This window comes from Trichosurus vulpecula, chromosome 3 (assembly GCF_011100635.1).
Source record: "Trichosurus vulpecula isolate mTriVul1 chromosome 3, mTriVul1.pri, whole genome shotgun sequence".
Classification (NCBI taxonomy): Eukaryota; Metazoa; Chordata; class Mammalia; order Diprotodontia; family Phalangeridae; genus Trichosurus; species Trichosurus vulpecula.
The window spans coordinates 363,445,177-363,463,889 of record NC_050575.1 but is presented as its reverse complement, the minus strand read 5'-3'; the positions used below and the strand labels follow the sequence as shown (position 1 = coordinate 363,463,889).

Below are 18,713 nucleotides of genomic sequence, written 5' to 3'. Positions count from 1 at the left end.
CAGCCATTTTGGAGAGCAGTTTGGAACTATGCCCAAAGGGCTATAGATATGTTCATACCCTTTGACCCAGCAATACCACTTCTAGGGTTGTATCCCAAAGAAATCACACAAGCGGGAAAAGGACCCATATGTACAGGGATATTTATAGCAGCTCTTTTTGTGGTAGCCAAGAATTGGAAATCAAAAGGATGTCCATCAATTGGGGAATGGCTGAACAAGCTGTGGTATATGAAGGTGAAGGAATACTATTGTGCCATAAGAAATGGGGATGATGCAGACTTCGTAACAACCTGGAAAAACCTACACGACATAATGCTGAGTGAGTGGAGCAGAGCCAGGAGAACGTTGTGCACAGCCACAGATATATGGATTCTGTGAGGACCAACCCTGACATACTGCGCTCTTCTCAGCAACCTAAGGTGCAAGGACAACTCCAGGGGACTCATGATGGAGAATGCTATCTTCATCCAGAGAAAGAACTGTGAAGTTTGAATACAGATCGAGGCGCACTACATGCTTGCCTTTTTTGCTTCTCTTTTGTTTTTGTTTTTGGGTTGTTTTTTTTTTGTTTCTGTTTCTTCTTTCTCATGATTCATTCCATTGGTCATAATTAGTCTCCACAACTTGACTAGTGCATAAATTAATTCAATGCGAAGTTATACATGATAGTTATATGAGATTCCATGCCATCTTGGGGAGGGAGGGGGAAGGGAAGTGAGAAAATCTGGAACTCAAAACTATGTAGAACCGTGTGCGGTAAACTAAAAATAAATCAATAATTCTAAAAAAATAAATAAATAAATAAATAATTAGATTGCAGCAAGTAGAAGCTAGTGACTTTATGAGAAATCAAGATATTATAAAACAGAACCAAAGGAATGAAATAGTGGAAGACAATGTGAAATATCTCATTGGAAAAACCACTGACCTAGAAAATAGAACCAGGAGAGATAATTTACAAATTTACAAATTATTGGACTATCTGAAAGGCATGATGAAAAAAAGAGCCTAGATATCATCTTTCAAGAAATTATCAAGGAGAACTGCCCTGATATTCTAGAGCCAGTGGGCAAAATAGAAATTGAAAGAATCCATCGATCGACTCCTCAAATAGATCCCAAAAAGAAATCTCCTAGGAATATTGTTGCCAAATTCCAGAGCTCCCAGATCAAGGAGAAAATACTGCAAGCAGCCAGAAAGAAACAATTTGAGTATTGTGGAAACCCAATCAGAATAACCCAAGATCTGGCAGCTTTTACATTAAGAGATTGATGGGCTTGGAATATGATATTCTGGAGGTCAATGGAGCTAGGATTAAAACCTAGAATCACCTACCCAGCAAAACTGAGTATCATGCTCCAAGGTAAAATATGAATTTTCAATAAAATAGAGGACTTTCAAGCTTTCTCAGTGAAAAGACCAGAGCTGAATAGAAAATTTGACTTTCAAACACAAGAATCAAGAGAAGCATGAAAAGGTAATCATGAAAAACAACAAGAAAAAGAAATTGCAAGGGACTTACTAAAGTTGAACTGTTTTGTTTACATTCCTACATGAAAAGATGATGTGTATGATTCATGAGACCTCAGTGTTAGGGTAGCTGAAGGGAATATGCATATATATGTTTATGTATATACATGTATAAGTGAATGTGTATGTATGTATATATGTATGTGTATATATATATGTATATATATGGAGAGAGAGCAGGCACAGGGTGAGTGGAAGATGAAGGGAAGATATCTAAAAGAAATAAATACAAATTAAGAAATGAGAGAGGACTATGTTGAGAGAGGGAGATAGGGAGAGATAGAATGGGGTAAACTATCTCACATAAAAGTGGCAAGAAAAAGCAGTTCTGTAGGAAGAGAAGAGAAGGCAGGTGAGGGGGGAATGAGTGAATCTTGCTCTCATCAGATTTGACCTGAGGATGGAATACCATACATACTCAATTGGGTATCTTACCCACAGGAAAAAAGAAGGAAGAAGATAAAAAAGGTTGGGGATGATAGAAGGGAGGGCAGATGGGGGTGGAAGTAATCAAAAAGAAACACTTCTGAAAAGGGACAGGGTCAAGGGAGAAAATTCAATAAAGGGGGATAGGTTAGGAAGGAGCAAAACATAGTCTTTCACAACATGAGTATTGTGGAAGGGTTATACACATGTGGCCTATGTTGAATTGCTTAACTTCTTAGGGAGAGTGGTTGGGAAGGGAAGAGGGGAGAGAATTTGGAACTCAAAGTTTTAAAACCAGATGTTCAAAAACAAAAAAAAAAAGGTTTTTGCATGCAACTAAAAAATAAGATACACAGGCAATAGGGCGTGGAAATTTATCTTGCCCTACAAGAAAGGAAGGGAAAAGGGGATGGGAGGGGAGTGGGGTGACAGAAGGGAGGGCTTTCTGGGGAACAGGGCAACCAGAATATACACCATCTTGGAGTGGGGGGAGGGTAGAAATGTGGAGAAAATTTGTAATTCAATCTCTTGTGAAAATCAATGCTGAAAACTAAATATATTAAATAAATTTTTAAAAAAATTATTGGCCTACTGGAAAGCTGCAATGAATAAAAGGGCCTGGGCAGTATCTTCGAAGAAATTATCAAAGACAGCTGCCCAGAGGACCTAGAACCAAAGGGGAAGATAATCATCCAAAGAATCCATCAATCACCCCCTAAAAGAGATTCCAAATTGAAAACTCCAAGAAATATTGTAGCCAATTTCAGAATTATCAAGTCAAGAAGAAAATAGTGCAAGCAGCAAAAAAGAAACAATTCAAATATCGTGGAACTACAGTCAGGATCACGCAGGATCTTTCACCTGCTACATTAAATGACAGGAGAAATTAGAATATGATATTCTGAAGGGCAAAGGAGCTGGGACTACAACCAAGGATCAACTACCCAGCAAAACTGAGCATAATATTTCAGGCAAAGAGATGGACATTCAATGAAATAAAGAATTCCAGATTTTCCTGATGAAAAGGCCAGAACTCAAGGGAAAATTTGACCTTCAAATACAAAACTCAAGAGAGACATAAAAAAAAACAAGGGGGAGAAAACCACAAACCTGGTTAATCAATAAGGGAAAATTGTTTACACCCTTATATAGAATTATATAGTTTTATATATGTTATATGTATATATATGTATATATACATATATATATGCCACAATCTTGAGAATTGTACAGTTATTATGACAATTGAAAGAGACACACACAGACTGTGACTGTCAGTACAAACTAACTAATACAATGATATAACTATATAACTTACATAAGAAATGTAAAGGGAGGGTCCTGGGAGAAGAAGTAAGGAGGTAATAGAAAAGGATAAATTACATCACATGAAGAAGCACAAAAACATATTATAGTAGAGGAAAAGAAGGGAGGGAGAAGAGTACTATATGAGTTTTGCTGTCATTGTATTTGGTTCAAGAAGAGAATAACATACTATGAAAAGTATAGAAATCAAACTTGTCCTTCAGGCAGTAGGAGGGGAAAGGGGAAAGAAAAGAGGGTCAGAAGGGAGGGAAGAAGTAGCAAGGGGAAAAGGGTAACATAAGGGAGGGAAATCAAGAGGGAGGATAAATTGGAGAAGGAGGTGGTCAAAAGCAAAACTCTTCTGAGGAACAGAAGGGAAGACAGAGAAATAAAAGCATGAATATAGGGAGGGCAACAGGATGGAGAAAAAGACACAGCTTGTAAACATAACTGTGAATCCGAATGGGATGAACTCTCCCATAAAACATTGGTGGATAGTAGAATGGATTAAAAATAATAATCATACAATATGTTGTTTACAAGAAACACTTTGAAAAAAGGTGAATACACAGGGGTAAAAGTAAAAGGATGGAGTAGAACATATTGTGCTTCAGCTAAAGTTAAAAAAAAATGCAGAAGTTGCAATCTTAATCTCAGACAAAGCAAAAGCAAAGATAGATCTAATTAAAAGAGATAAAGAAGGACACTATATCCTGCTAAAAGGCACCACAGACAATGAAGCAATATCATTATTTAACATGTATGCACCAAGGAGTATAGCATGCAGATTCTTAGAGGAGAAGTTAAGGGAGTTACAGGAAGAAATAAACAGCAAAACCACACTAGTGGGGGCCCTCAAACTCCTCCTCTCTGAACTTGATAAATCTAACTTCAATATAAACAAGAAGGAAGTCAAGGAGGTGAAGAGAATTTTAGAAAAGGCAGATATGACAGATCTCGGGAGAAAACTGAATGTAGATAAAAAGGAATATACTTTTTTCTCAGCAGTACGTGGTGCATACTCAAAAATTGACCGTGTAGTAGGGCATAAGAACCTCACAATCCAGTGCAGAAGGGCAGAAATAGTCAATGTATCCTTTTAAGATCATAATGCAATAAAAATTATTTGCAATAAAAGACCATGGAAAGATAAACTAAAAATTAATTGGAAACAAAATAATCTAATTCTAAAGAATGAGTGGGCCAAAGAACAAATCATAGAAACAATTAATAACTTCATGTAAGAGAATGACAATAATGAGATAACATACCAAAACTTACGGAATGCAGCAAAAGCAATTCTTAGGGGAAGTTTTATATCTCTAAATGCTTACATGAATAAAATAGATAAAAAGAACATCAATAAAATGGGCATGCAACTGAAAAAGCTAGAAAAAAAACAAATTGAAAATCCCCAAATAGACACCAAATTAGAAATACTGAATATCAAAGGAGAGATTAATGAAATTGAAATCAAGAAAAATAGTGAACTAATAAATAAAACTAAGAGCTGGTTTTATGAAAAAAACAATAAAATTGATAAACCCTTGGTCAATTTGATTTAAAAAAAGAAAGCAGAAAAGAAAATTGCCAGTATCAAAAATGAAAAGGGTGAAATCACCTTCAATGAAGAGGAAATTAAAACAATAATTAGAAATTATTTTGCTCAATTAAATGCCCATAAACTTGATAATCTTAGGGAAACAGACAAATATTTACAAAAATACAAATTGCCCAGGTTAAGAAAAGGGAAAGTAAATTACCTAAATAACCCCATTTCAAAAAAGAAATTGAGCAAGTCATCAATGAACTCCCAAGGAAAAAATCTCCAGGGACAGATGGTTTTACCTGTGAATTCTATGAAACATTTAAAGAACAATTAATTTCCATACTTTATAGACTATTTGGGAAAATAGGCAAAGAAGGAGTCCTACCACATTCTTTTTATGACACAAATATGGTACTAATACCTAAACCAGGAAGAATCAAAACAGAGAAAGAAAATTATAGACCAATTTCCCTAATGAGTATTGATGCAAACATTTTAAATAAAATATTAGCAAAAAGATTGAAGCAACTCATCAGGAGAATAATACACTACAACCAGGTTGGATTTATTCCAGGAATGAAAGGCTAGTTCAATATTAGGAAAAGTATCAGGATAATTGATCATATCAATAACAAAACTAGCAGAAACCACATGATCATCTCAATAGATGCAGAAAAAGCTTTTGACAAAATACAGCACCCATTCCTGTTAAAAACACTAGAAAGCATAGGAATAAGTGGAGTCTTCCTTAAAATTATAAATACCATCTACCTAAAACCATCAGCAACCATTATATGTAATTGGGATAAGCTAGATGCATTCCCAATAAGATCAGGGGTGAAACAAGGATGTCCATTGTCACCCCTATTATTCATTTTGGTACAGTTTCAAAATATGGTCCCCCGACATCGCAGCTTTTCATAAATTAGAGGTTAGAGATGAAGTAGATAGAATGAGGATAGAGGCAATGAGAGAGAGCATAAGACATTTCCCTACCTTCATGCCATAGTGCCCTGTCAAAAGGAAGAATTGGGAATACTTATCAGGCCAATCATCAGGAGTTGACTCTGGAAGTGGATGGGGATTGAGGGCCTCTAGTTCCTTCTCTTATTCTCAAGGGCCTCTCTCAATGTTTCCTCCCTTCACTTTGTTTCCCATTACCATGCTCTTAGCTCCCCCAGAGGCCTCATTAAAAAGAACATGAAAAAGAACCAGACACCCCCAGACATCCTCTACTGGGGCCCAGGATTTCATGGCAGCCTATACGTTCCCCCTCATTAACCCAAGACAGTTCTCACACTATGGCTGGTTTCCCTTTATTGTTCCTTTTCCTCTCTTTAGAAAGTCCAATGGAGGGATGGTGACCCACAGCCTTAAGGCCACAGGTGGTCCTCTAGGTCCTCAGGTGCAGCCCTTTGACTGAGTCCAAACTTCACAGAACAAACCCCCTTAATAAAAGGATTTGCTCTGTAAAACTTGGACCCATTCAAAAGGCTGCACCCAAGGACCTAGAAGGCCACATGTGGCCTCAAGGTTGCAGGTTCTCCACCCCTGGTCGAGTGTTAGTTCACCTAATTCTGGTTGCCAACATCTGTCCTTCCAACAGGGTTTCTGTCTTCCTAGTCCTCTTGTGAAAAATGTTATAGTTTTATAATTTCTTTCTCTCCTATATTGTACATTACTGCAGTAAAATAGACATATCAAAACTTAGAGGATTTCAAGAAGTCAAAATTCTCAGACATAAACTCTACCCAGGTTGGAAACATTTATTTATTCAACTGTCAATTATTAAAAATTTATTCTATAATTCAACAAATATTTATTAAGAAACTATTGTGTCAGACATTGTGTTTAATGCTAAGGATACAAGGAAAGACATGAAAAAACTCCTCCCCTCAAGGGAGTTACATTTTGTTGAGGATGACAAAATGCACATATACAGGTATACATAAAATGGATGCAAGGCAAATGGGTACAAAGTGGGGGTGTTGTCAGTTGTAGGGGCAGGGGGATGTTAGGAAAGGTTCTTGCTGGCCCTAAAATTTTTATTATCTTACAATTCTTTCTGTAGAGGTACAGAGGCACCAGTTGTGGAAACCTTGAAAAGCAGGCTTAAAAAATTCAACTTTACTAATAAACAATAAGAAATATTTGGATAGTTTTGAGCATAAGAAAGGCATAGACAGAAGAACTAGCAGAAGTATGAACTAGAGATCGAAGCTAGTTGAGAATGGAGTAAGAAAGACCTGCTTTAAGGATACATATTGGTTTTTTTGCCACAACAAAAAGAACTGCAAATACACACACAGTTGTTGTCTTTCATCCTTTCTTTCTTTTTTTAAAATTTATTTATTTAAAGCTATCAACATTTACTTCCATAAGATTTTGAATTCCAAATTTTCTCCCCTCCCACTGAACCCCCCCCAAGATGGCATGCAATCTGATATAGGCTCTACTTATACATTCAAATCAAATATATTTTTGCATTAGCCATGTTGTAAAGAAGAATTATAACCAATAACCAATGAAAGGAACCACGAGAAAGAAGAAACAAACAAAAAAAAGCAAATAGCATGCTTTGATCTGCATTCAGACACCGTAGTTCTTTCTCTGGATGTGGCTAGCATTTTCCATCATGAGTCTTTTGGAGTTGTCTTAGATCCTTGCATTGCTGAAAAGAGCTAAATCTTTCAAAGTTGGTTATCGCACAATGTTGCTGTTACTGTATACGATGTTTTCCTGGTTCTGCTCACTTCATTCAGCATCAGTTTATGTAAGTCTTGCCAGGTTTTGCTGAAGTCCTCCTGTTCATCATTTCTTATGAAACAGTATTATTCCATTATGTTCATATACCACAATTGTTTGGCCATTCCCCAATTGATGGGTATGCCTTCAATTTCCAATTCTTGGTCACCACAAAAAAGAGCTACTATAAATATTTTTGTATATGTAGATCTTTTTGCCATTTTGATGATCTCTTTGGGATACAGACCTAGAAGTGGTATTGCTGGGTGAAAGGGTATGCACAGTTTTATAATCCTTTGGGCATAGTTCCAAATTGCTCTCTAGAATGGCTGGATCAGTTCACAATTCCACCAACAATGCATTAGTGTTCCGATTTTCCCCACATCTTCTCCAACATTTGTCATTTTCTGATTTTGTCATGTTAACCAATCTGATAGGTGTGATGTGGTACCTCAGAGTTGTTTTGATTTTTATTTCTCTAATCAGTAATGATTTAGAGTGTTTTTTTTTCATATGGCAATAGATACCTTCAATTTCTTCATCTGAAAGCTGCTTGTTCATATCCTTTGACCATTTATCACTTGGGCAATGACCTGTATTCTTATAAATTTGATTCAGTTCTTTATGTATTTTAGAAATGAGGCCTTAGTCCGAGATACCAGCTGTAAAAATTGTTTCCCGGCTTTCTGCTCCACTTCTAATCTTGGTTGTATGGCTTTGTTTGTGCAAAAACTTTTCAATTTAATGTAATAAAACTTATCTATTTTGTATTTCATAATGTTCTCTGTCTCTTGTTTGGTCATAAATTCTTCCTTTCTCTATTTATTTGACAGGTAAACTATTCCTGGTTCTCCTAATTTACTTATAGTATCAGCCTTTATGTCTAAATTGTGTATTCATTTTGGCCTTATCTTGGTATAAAATATAAAATATTGGTTTATGCCTAATTTCTGCCATACTATTTTCCCAGCAGTTTTTGTCAAATAGTGAGTTCTTGTCCCAGAAGATGGAGTCTTTGGGTTTATCAGACAGTAGATTACTACAGTCATTTACTACTGTATCTTGTGTGCCTAACCTGTTCCACTAATCCACCAATCTAATTGTTAGCCATTGTGAAGTAGTTTTGATAATTGCTGCTTTATAATACAGTTTTAGATTTGGTGTGGCTAGGCCACCTCCACTAGCATTTATTTTCATTAATTCCCTTGACATTCTGGACCTTTTGTTCTTCCAGATGAATTTTGTTATTATTTTTTCTAGCACTATAAAATAATTTGTTAGAGTTTGATTGGTATGGTGTTGAATAAGTAAAACCATTTAGGTAGAATTGTCATTTTTATTATATTAGCTTATTCTACTCATGAACACCTGATATTTTTTCAATTATTTAGATCTAACTTTATTTGTGTGAAAAGTGTTTTCTAATTATATTCGTATAGTTTCTGGGTTTGTCTTGGCAGGTAGACTCCCAAATATTTTGTATTGTCTAGTTACTTTAAATGGAATTTTTTTTCTTTCTCTTGCTGCTGGGCTTTGTTAGTAATATATGAAAATGCCAGTGGTTTATGTGGATTTATTTTATTTGCTGCAACTTTCCTAAAGTTGTTTATTATTTGAAGGAGTTTTTTAGTTCATTCTCTAGATTTCTCTAAGTATACCATCATATCTTCTGCAAAGAGTGATAATTTTGTTTCCTCATTGCCTATTCTAATTCCTTCAATTTTTTTCTTCTCTTATAGCTAAAGCTAACACTTATAGTATATTATTGTAAAGCAATAGTGATAAGGACATCCTTGTTTCACCCTGATCTTATTGGAAATGCTTCTAGCTTATTTCCATTACATATAATGTTTGCTGACAATTTTGGTTGGGTGTTACTTATCATTTTAAGGAGACTGCATTTGTTCCTTTGCTCTCTAGTGTTTTTAATAGGAATGGATGCTGTGTTTTGTCAAAAGCTTTTTCTGCATCCATTGAGAGAATCATATGATTTCTGTTAATTTTGTTGTTGATATGGTCACTTTTGCTGATAGTTTTCCTAATATTGAACCAGCCCTGCATTCCTGGTATAAATCCTACCTGGTCATAGTGCAAAATCCTCATGATAAATTGCTATAATCTCTTTGCTAATATTTTGTTTAAAATTTTTGCATGTACATTCTTTTTTTTAGTTTTTAACAATTTATATTTCACCATTTTAACTCTCTTATTTCTGTTCAATAAAAGAAACAATGTTCTATATAATAGAGTACATCATTGCATTTTTGCACAGGCTAATTAGAGTTGATCTGCACATAACCAAAAGTATTTTACAATATCTATTTTTCCCTTAATATTAATTAAGCATGATTAAAACCAGTGCAAAAATAATACTGTTTATATTGAATAAGAGAAGAGCCTTTTCCAGGATCTGCTTTCCTTGCTATAGTTGTTAGAATATAAGGGTATGATAATAAACCAAGAAGAGATCCTAAAATGATGAAATACCCACTTCTGCCATGGTCTTATGCATGTATGTATCCTCTACCGGCCTCCCAAAGCATTCAGAGGGTCATCAAATGTATTGGACACCTTGGTTTCTAATCTTGTTTCAGGTGTTGACTGAGTGGACTGGCTTTTTGGCTTGGGCATCTTGGTCAGGCCGCTGCTAGATGAGAAAATATCATCCATCTCATCATCAAATATTGACTTTGGCTCCACTTTCTTTTTTGACTTCTTCTCTTTGGGTTTTATAGTTAGGTCAGCAAAGATGTCAATGTTATCATCAAAAAGGTTGGATTCCAAGGCATTTTCCTTCTTTTTTGTTCTCTGTGCTGGTTCAATTGCTTCCGTAGCAAATATGTCATCCTCAAAAATATCTTGGTTTTTTGAGACAACATCTTGCATGTACATTCTTTGGGGAAATTGCTCCATAATTTTCTTTCTCTGTTTTGACTCTTCCCAGTTTAGTTATCAGCACCATATTTGTATCATAAAAATAATTTGATAGGACTTCTTCTTTGCCTATTTTCCCAAATAGTTTATGTAGTATTGAAATTAATTGTTCTTTAAAGGTTTGGTAGAATTCATTTGTAACTCCAACTGGCCCTGGAGATTTTTTCTTAAGGAGTTTATTGATGGCTCATTCAATTCCTTTTTCTGAGCTTAGGTTAAGTATTTTATTTCTGTTAATCTGGGGAACTTATTTTTTTGCAAATTTTCATCTTAGATTGTCAGAGTTATTGTCATACAGTTGGGCAAAATAACTTCTAATTATTGTTTTAATTTCCTCTCCATTGTTGGCAAATTTATTCTTTTCATTTTTAATGCTGGTAATTTGGTATTCTTCTTTCTTTTTTAATCAAATTAACCAAATGTTATTCTATTTTGTTGTTTGTTCATAAAACCAGCTTGTAATTTTATTTATGATTTCAATAGTTTTCTTAATTTCAATTTTATTAATTTGGGGATTTTTAATTTTTAATATAAGTAATTAGGGATTTTTAATTGGTTCTTTTTCTATCTTTTTAGTTGCATGTTCAATTCATCAATTCTTCTATCTTTATTTTATTCATGTAAGTATTTAGAGCTATAATACTTCCCCTAAGAACCACTTTCTCTGAATCCCATAAGTTTTGGAATGTTGTCTCATTCTTGTCATTCTCTTGGATGAAGTTATTTATTGTTTCTATGATTTGTTGTTTGAAACACTCATTCTTTAGGGTTAGATTATTTAGTTTCCAATTAATTTTACTCTATCTTTCCATGTCCCCTTTATTACATGTAGCTTTTATTGTGTCATGATCTGAAAAGGATGCATCTATTTTTTCTGCCTTTCTGCATTGGATTATGAGGTTTTTATGCCCTAAAACATTGCTAATTTTTGTGTAGGTGCCATATACCACTGAGAAAAAGCATATTTCTTTCCCTCCACATTCAGTTTTCTCTAGTCATCCACCATATCTAAATTTTCTAAAATTCTATTCATCTCCTTAATTTCCTTCTTGTTTATTTTGTGGTTAGATTTATCTAGTTCTGAGAGGAGGAGCTTGGGGTCCTCCACCAGCATAGTTTGCTGTCTGTTTCTTTCTATAAGTCCTTTAAATTCTCCTCTAAGAATCTGGATGCTGTACCACTTGGTGCATATATGTTTAGTATTGATATTACTTAATTTTCTATGGTACTTTTTAGAAAGATGTAGTTTCCTTCTGGATCCATTTTGGCTTTCACTTTGTCTGAGATCAGGATTGCTACCCCTGTGGGTTTTTTTTTAACTTCAGCTGAAGCATAATATAGTCTACTTCAGCCTTTTACCTTTACTCTGTGTGTATCCCTCTGCTTCAGATATGTTTCTTGTAAACAACATATTGCAGGATTATGGTTTTTAATCCATTCTACTATCCACCTCTGTTTAATGGGGGAGCTCAACCTATTAACATTCACAGTTATGATTACTAATCATGTCTTTCTCTCCATCCTGTCTTCTCCCTCTTTGTACTTGTCTCTACCCTTTCACCCTTTCCCTCTTCACCAGTATTTTGCTTCTGTTTCACTTGCCTGCCTTAATCTCCCTTCCCTGCTATCAATCCTCTCCCTTTTCTTTCTCCTTTCCCCTCCTACTTCCTTATAGCGTGTGAGAGGTTTCTATAACTAACTGAATGTGTATGTTATTCCCTCTTGGAACCAAATCCAATGAGAGTAAGATTCAAACAATACTCTCCTCCCTCCCTTTTTTCCATATATTTAGTAGGTCTTTGTGCCTCTTCCTGTAATAATTTATCCTATTCTGCCTCCCCCTTTCCTCTTCTCCCAGCACAATCTTTAATTAGTTAATCATTTTTATCATCACATCAAATTCAACTTATTCCCATACCCTCTGTCTATGTATACCCCCTTCTTTTTTTAGCAGTACTTTCATTTTATTTGAATTTCTTTTTTCCTTTCAGGGAAAACACACATTTTACAGTATCCATAAATGCATCAATATGTTTAAACTGATTTGTGAACTGGGTACATTTTGGAATGTTGGAATACTCATCAGACTCATTGCAATATGCAATAACAGCAAAGAATGGAGGAATACCTTAGATTAGGACATTTATGGTTAAAAATATTCATAGCAGTAGCTTTTGAAAGATGATTTTATTAAATCAAGTCATTGTATTTGATCATTTTACAGCAAAACAAGGCTATTTTATTATTATTAACACCTTTTATTTCTCATTTTAACTGATTATCTTTTTCTGCTCATCCATTGTAAGTTTACATGTGGACAAAATGTTTAAAAATACTTTGGAGCACATTTCTTTGTGTTATAATCACAGGTAGAAATATAGAAAATAAATTTGTATGACATCAGGCTTACTTTTCTGTTTTCATCATCAGAGAAATCTTAATGCTTTTAAAGAAAAAAAAGTTACAGGCACAGCAAATATTTTTAAAATTGGGAGTGTTCATTTTTGATGCTTTCAGGAAGGTAAGAGAATACTGAATCAATGCATTAAGTTTCAAAAACTGTGGCATACCTGTATATGCAGTACATTCTCAGATAATTCATCATTTTAACAGCCACTACAGATATCACACAGTTGACTGAAAGCTTTGTGCTTATGGGCACATTTAAAAAAACTAATCAGTGCATGAAAATTGCACCCCTCTTCAGAATGTAAATTCTACATTCTATGTATAGTATTTCTACATACAATAATATGATAATATAGTTTTCATGAATAGGAGTTTCTAGTGATGTCCTGTTATATACCAAAACATTACTGGTGAATTGCCATACTGAAGGAAGATTTTTCTTCTTTAAATGGAGACAGATAAGTTGTGACCATTTAAGGCAATTGCTTTTCTTTTCCTTATCTATTCAAGAAGGAAGTTATGGAAAGGGCAGCTAACAGATACCAGTGACTTTCCTAAATATTTTTTGCAAATCTCATATTTTAAAAAATGTTTGTCATCCTGATATGTTATAATCAACATATGGATGATCTTAACTGCTCAGAAACCAAAGAAAGAATATTTAATTTCTCAAATTCTTCCCAAGAAAGAAAAGGAAAAACAGTTTTAAATATGCTTCTTAATGAAGATAATTCCTAGAATATAAAGAGCTTAAAATTTTTCCCTTTAACACTGTCATTAAAACTGGATGGGGGAGAAAGGATGTTTGGGGGAAAGGTTTGGGTCCAAAGCAAACAAAAAGACAATTTCATTTGCTTGGTCATTTTAAAAATGCACATGGAATATTGGTAGCTAATATTGATTAATGGTGATTTCATTGGGACAGAAGTCTATAACCTTCATAATGAGGCAACACATACATTTAACTGAAGACCAGCTACCCCAAAAGGAGTATTAAGTATTATTTCAAGATCTTTATGAATCAGTGTGTTGATTATCCTGTATTAAAAAAAAAAGTTTCATTTTTACAAAATTAAGTTGTAAAGCAAAACATTGTATTGAGTTTTAAGTTGAAATAACAGAAAAAAATATAAAACATTCTGGCACACACACTGCCACCCCACAACCCACAAGTCTTGTAATTTCATACACTGGAAATCCACTGACCATTTGCTAAAAAGCTAAGCCCTAAACTGAGGCATTGTTTGTTAAAAGATATTCACTACCACTAAAATGTATAAATCCTAGGTAGGACTATGTTATATTTGAAACTTTTTGACATATTATTGAAACATATTTTCAAACTGTGTTGAGGTTGAAAACTTTAAAAAGAGCTGTTTGATGACCATGTGATTTATGAAAATGTAAATTTGAAAAGGGTCTTATTTGTTTTAATAACAAATGTGATACTATGGTCTGCGAAGTAAAATACCATTTTTATAAAGTTAGTATCTACTCAACAATTCAAAATGACTCCAAAAAGTTTCATAGTTTACTTAAGTCAATATTATTTCTTAAATTGAATATTTACATGATGAGTTGACTGCTCTAAAAGTATGAACTCATGACAAATTTATGAAAGATTTGCATTTTGTTTTATTAATGGTATTTTAAAAGGAGGAGGATTAAATTACAAGACCATAGGCTAGGTAATATTTGAATCTACAAAATAAGCAGAGAAATACAGCAATAAGGCTGGTGTTTGCAAGTTAAATGTGCTCCAGTTTCTAGGCACAATGAACTGAAGGACAGGTTTCTGACCTCTTAGCTCTGACAGATTTAAGAAAATCTTATTCCTTTAAAAATATACTTAATTATTGAAGTATGCTTTAACAAATTCCTTTCATGAACCCTACAGTGCAAGTGGCATGAAATAGTTCATCTATCAAATTTATTTTATTTCATAATCTGCATATGGGATTGATCCATCTGTTTTATAGCTAACACATCCCTATTTTGTTACCCAAATGATAAGCAATATTGTAGACATATAGGCACAACAGTGTAATCTTGGGTAGGAAAGCTAAAAATAAAATATACATACATATAAATACACACACACACACACACAAGTATTCTATGTCCCCTTTGCATTATGGGAAATGTAATTACTACAAGTTAGTGATTATTAAGCTAATGTGTCCCTCCCATAGTCTATTTTACAGGTTACCTGGAAATATATCAACCTTTTTAAAATATAGACCTCTTTAAAAATTACACTGTCAGTATTCAATAAAAATCTATTTCCAACTTCTGCTCCTTTTTATACAGATTCAGTAGAATTTTCAAACAGATCAGAAAAAAAAGAGGTTTGTGATTCCATCACAGTAAGAAATAAGGCGTCTTTTTTAATATTGGCAAATAAAATAAAATTAAATTAAATACACCATTTTCATTTCCCCCCTTATGTAAGATACGAAAATTCATCTACTCATTTTTTTCCTATAGCACACCAAAAGTCTTTTGTTCCTTGGAAGTAAACAAGTCAGTTTTCAGTTCCTATTCTCATTTATGAATCCCCGGCCAAAGAAGAACACTGAGTCTACTTGACACCTCCCTCAAGTAGACAGGACTAGTTTTTGCAGCTTTCCTATTTCTACCTCTAGGTTACTTCTAATTGCCTTCTCCTGTTACAATTCTTTTCTTAGTTTTTCCAGTTTCTTCCCATGTTCCTTTTTGATTGCTTCTACAACGCACAATAACTCCACAACCTGTGTTCTGAGATCATATAGTATGTTTTTCTTCCCATCATCAATTTCTCCTTTTGTTTTGGCATCTACTGAATTGAAGAAAGTTGTTCTAGGAGATGCAGCTTAAGGTGCGGCAGTGTACACAGATGCCTTTCTAATTTCAGTTGCATTTAATTTGGCACTTTCTTCCTCACCTTTCTGAAACTTCAAGGTTTTTCTGGCCTTTGAATTGGACTATGACTTCCATTGAAGTGACCAGGTAACCTCCTTCCAGGCATCTTAGGTCTATCTACAGTAAGATGTAAAAAGTTTTTGGAGAAAGATATGTCATCAAAATTTACATTTATCTCTTTAGAGCTCCTCATTACAAATGAATCTAGGTCTACTGATTTTGGTCTAGGAAGTACTTGTTCAGAATCTAACTTTGGTTTCCATACCAGTTCATTTTCTGTCTTTGAGAGAAGGTAGGAACTTCCCCATTGAGATTAGAGATAGGAGATGGTGGTGGTGGAATTGGTTTTTCTGGTTGCTTTGGATATATGATCCCTGAGGATCTTAATAAATTGTTGGATTTGTTAGGAGGAGTAGAGATCTTGGGTGGTACCTGGGGAGCAGCTGGCTTTGAAGGCTTCTGTTCCAAAGCTGACTTTTCATCCTTTTCTTCAATCTACAATTGTAGGCTCAGTCTCGGGAGCAGGACTCTTGGAAGAGGGGTGGTGGCTTCTTTGGTTTTGGAAAGTCGTTATCTTGTTTGTGTATCTGAATAGAAAGTTGTCTGGACTCCTTCTTTACCATTAAGCTCACCTTTCCACCATTCTACTTCTCCAGTGTCCTTACTTATCAAATGGATGATTTCCCCTTCTTTAAAAGAAAGTTCATCGTCATTAGAACCTTCATGGGCAAATAATGTTCTATAACATTCCTTAGCTTTATATCTGCCTTCAATTTCTGCCTTTGTAACTTCTTGCTCTGAATCCTAGTCTATGAGTAATTAAAGGTTTGTCTGGTTTTCTTTCATCTACTTCATTACTGGACATTCTTGTCCGGAGCTTCACTGAACTTTCTTAAAAATATCTCCAAATCCAATTCCTCGAATTTTCTTTGGCTGTGCAACTGATCCAGCTGCAGTTTCACTCTCATTTCCCAGAGAGGCTAAAGGTGAGGTAGGGCTAGTAAAAACAGCCTCTGATTCCTCTTGAGCTTCATGGGCTTCTCCATCATCAGCTATCTCTAATTTCAAAAAATTTGAGGGAAACAATTCTGACTTGTTCAAAGTTCCAGTCCGCTAGCCTTCTTCTACCTCGTCATTAATATCCATAACATCTCCCAGTCTGAGCACTAATTCATATTCATTTGGTGGAATATACTCATAGAGAAATTTACACTGCTGCTTCTTTGCTTTGTCCTTAACATTTTTGGTTAGGGGATGTGGCTGAATTTCTCCTGCTGGAAGTTGATAAGTGCTTATGCTTTGTACAAGACTGGCCACATTTCCAGGCTTATCTTGTTTGAAAGGAAAATTTTCCTTCTTGGGTTCGATCTCTCTCTTAATTTCCTTAACAAAATTATCAGGATATAGCCCCCTTTTTCCATTTAGTTCCCTTTCTAATCCTCCTTCCTCTTCTAGTTTTTTCACGTTTCTGATGATATCCCCAACTCGAATGGTCAATTCATCATGTACTGCATCACAGTCACACTCCACACTATATTCAGCCATGCTGGGGGCTCCAGCGTGGGGAAGCCCGATAATGGCAGCTTCTCCTTTTCTCCTTCGGGTAGCGGCTTCGTGCAGCATGACCCGGACTTCAGCCCCAGCGGGCGGTAGGGTGTGCCGGGGCTCGGGAGGGGGCGGGGGGGGGGGGGGCGAGGCGGCAAATCCATCCGCCCGCGCCTGCCTCCAGCCGGTCCAGTCAGTTAAAGAATCTGAGGAGGAAGAGGTGGCGGCGGTGGTGGAGGTGGCAACATAGGTGGAGGTGGTGGTGTCAGCAGTGGTGTGATGGGGTGGTGCTGTGTTGGAGGTGGTGGTGTGGTGGTGGATCCTGCTGTTCCACACCCTGAGCCGGGACAGCGGTGGTGGCGACCAAACGCCTTGCCGTCCCTCCCCCCACTCAGTCAACTCCTTTCCCACTCCGGGACCCCTCTGACGGGTAGCTGGGGAACTAGACGGTCCAAGCCAGAGGTTGCCTCCACCGCTGCAGCGGCCGGCGTCAGCCAACCCCTCCCGTCTGCATCATATACCCTCTTATAAATGCCTAGTAAAAATACAGTTCCCAAGAGTTACAAGACTCATCTTCCCGTTTAGGGATGCTTCTCTTGAGTCTTGTATTTAAAAATCAAATTTTCTGTTCAGTTCTGGTTTTTCTTTTATCAGGAACGATTGCAAGTCACCTATATCATTGAATGTCCATCTTTCCCCCTGAAAAAAATGTACGGAATTTTTCTGGATAGTTGAATTTTGGTTGTAATGCAAGCTCCTTTGCTTTGGAGAATAGCATATTCTAGGATTCAGGGGACACAATGGAAGGCTGTGGATTAATGGAATGGGGAAACCAAAATGACAAGACTGATCCAGATGTGTGTGAGGAAGTTGAGAATGGTGAACAAGCAAGGGTATTTCAGTCTACACACACTATAAGTGAGAACCACAGAGATTCTGAGTAAAGCCATAGGGTAGCAGATTGCACAGCCTTCACAAGTAATGAAAATAATGTTGATTTGGTCTCCAATTCCTGAGAAAGAGGCACAAAGTTGATGTGGGAGGCTTGGGTGGCATTATACACATGGCAATCCAGTTCTGCCAGATGGTCTAATGATGTGGGACATGGTTTTTATGTGTCTCTAGTTTTCCCTAGGAGTTTCCTTAGTGCTATTTTCACCTCCTTATTCCTCAGGCTGTAGATGAGGGGATTCAAGGTAGGTGTGAAGGCAACATAAAACACAGTGACAATCTTGTCCTTCTCTGGGGAGTACAGAGACTTTGGCCTCATGTAAAGAGACATTACAGTCACAAAGAATAGGATGACAACCAGCAGGTGAGAAGAGCAAGTGGAGAAGGCTTTTCTGCGCCCTTGGGCAGAGCGAATTCG

The 18,713-nt window shown here is 35.8% G+C and overlaps 2 pseudogenes; both read right to left on the bottom strand.

The window, feature by feature from the left end:
• LOC118841651 overlaps positions 1 to 18,713 on the bottom strand; it is a 1,013,973-nt pseudogene that overhangs the window by 567,110 nt on the left and 428,150 nt on the right.
• LOC118841654 lies at positions 15,496 to 17,344 on the bottom strand (annotated as a pseudogene).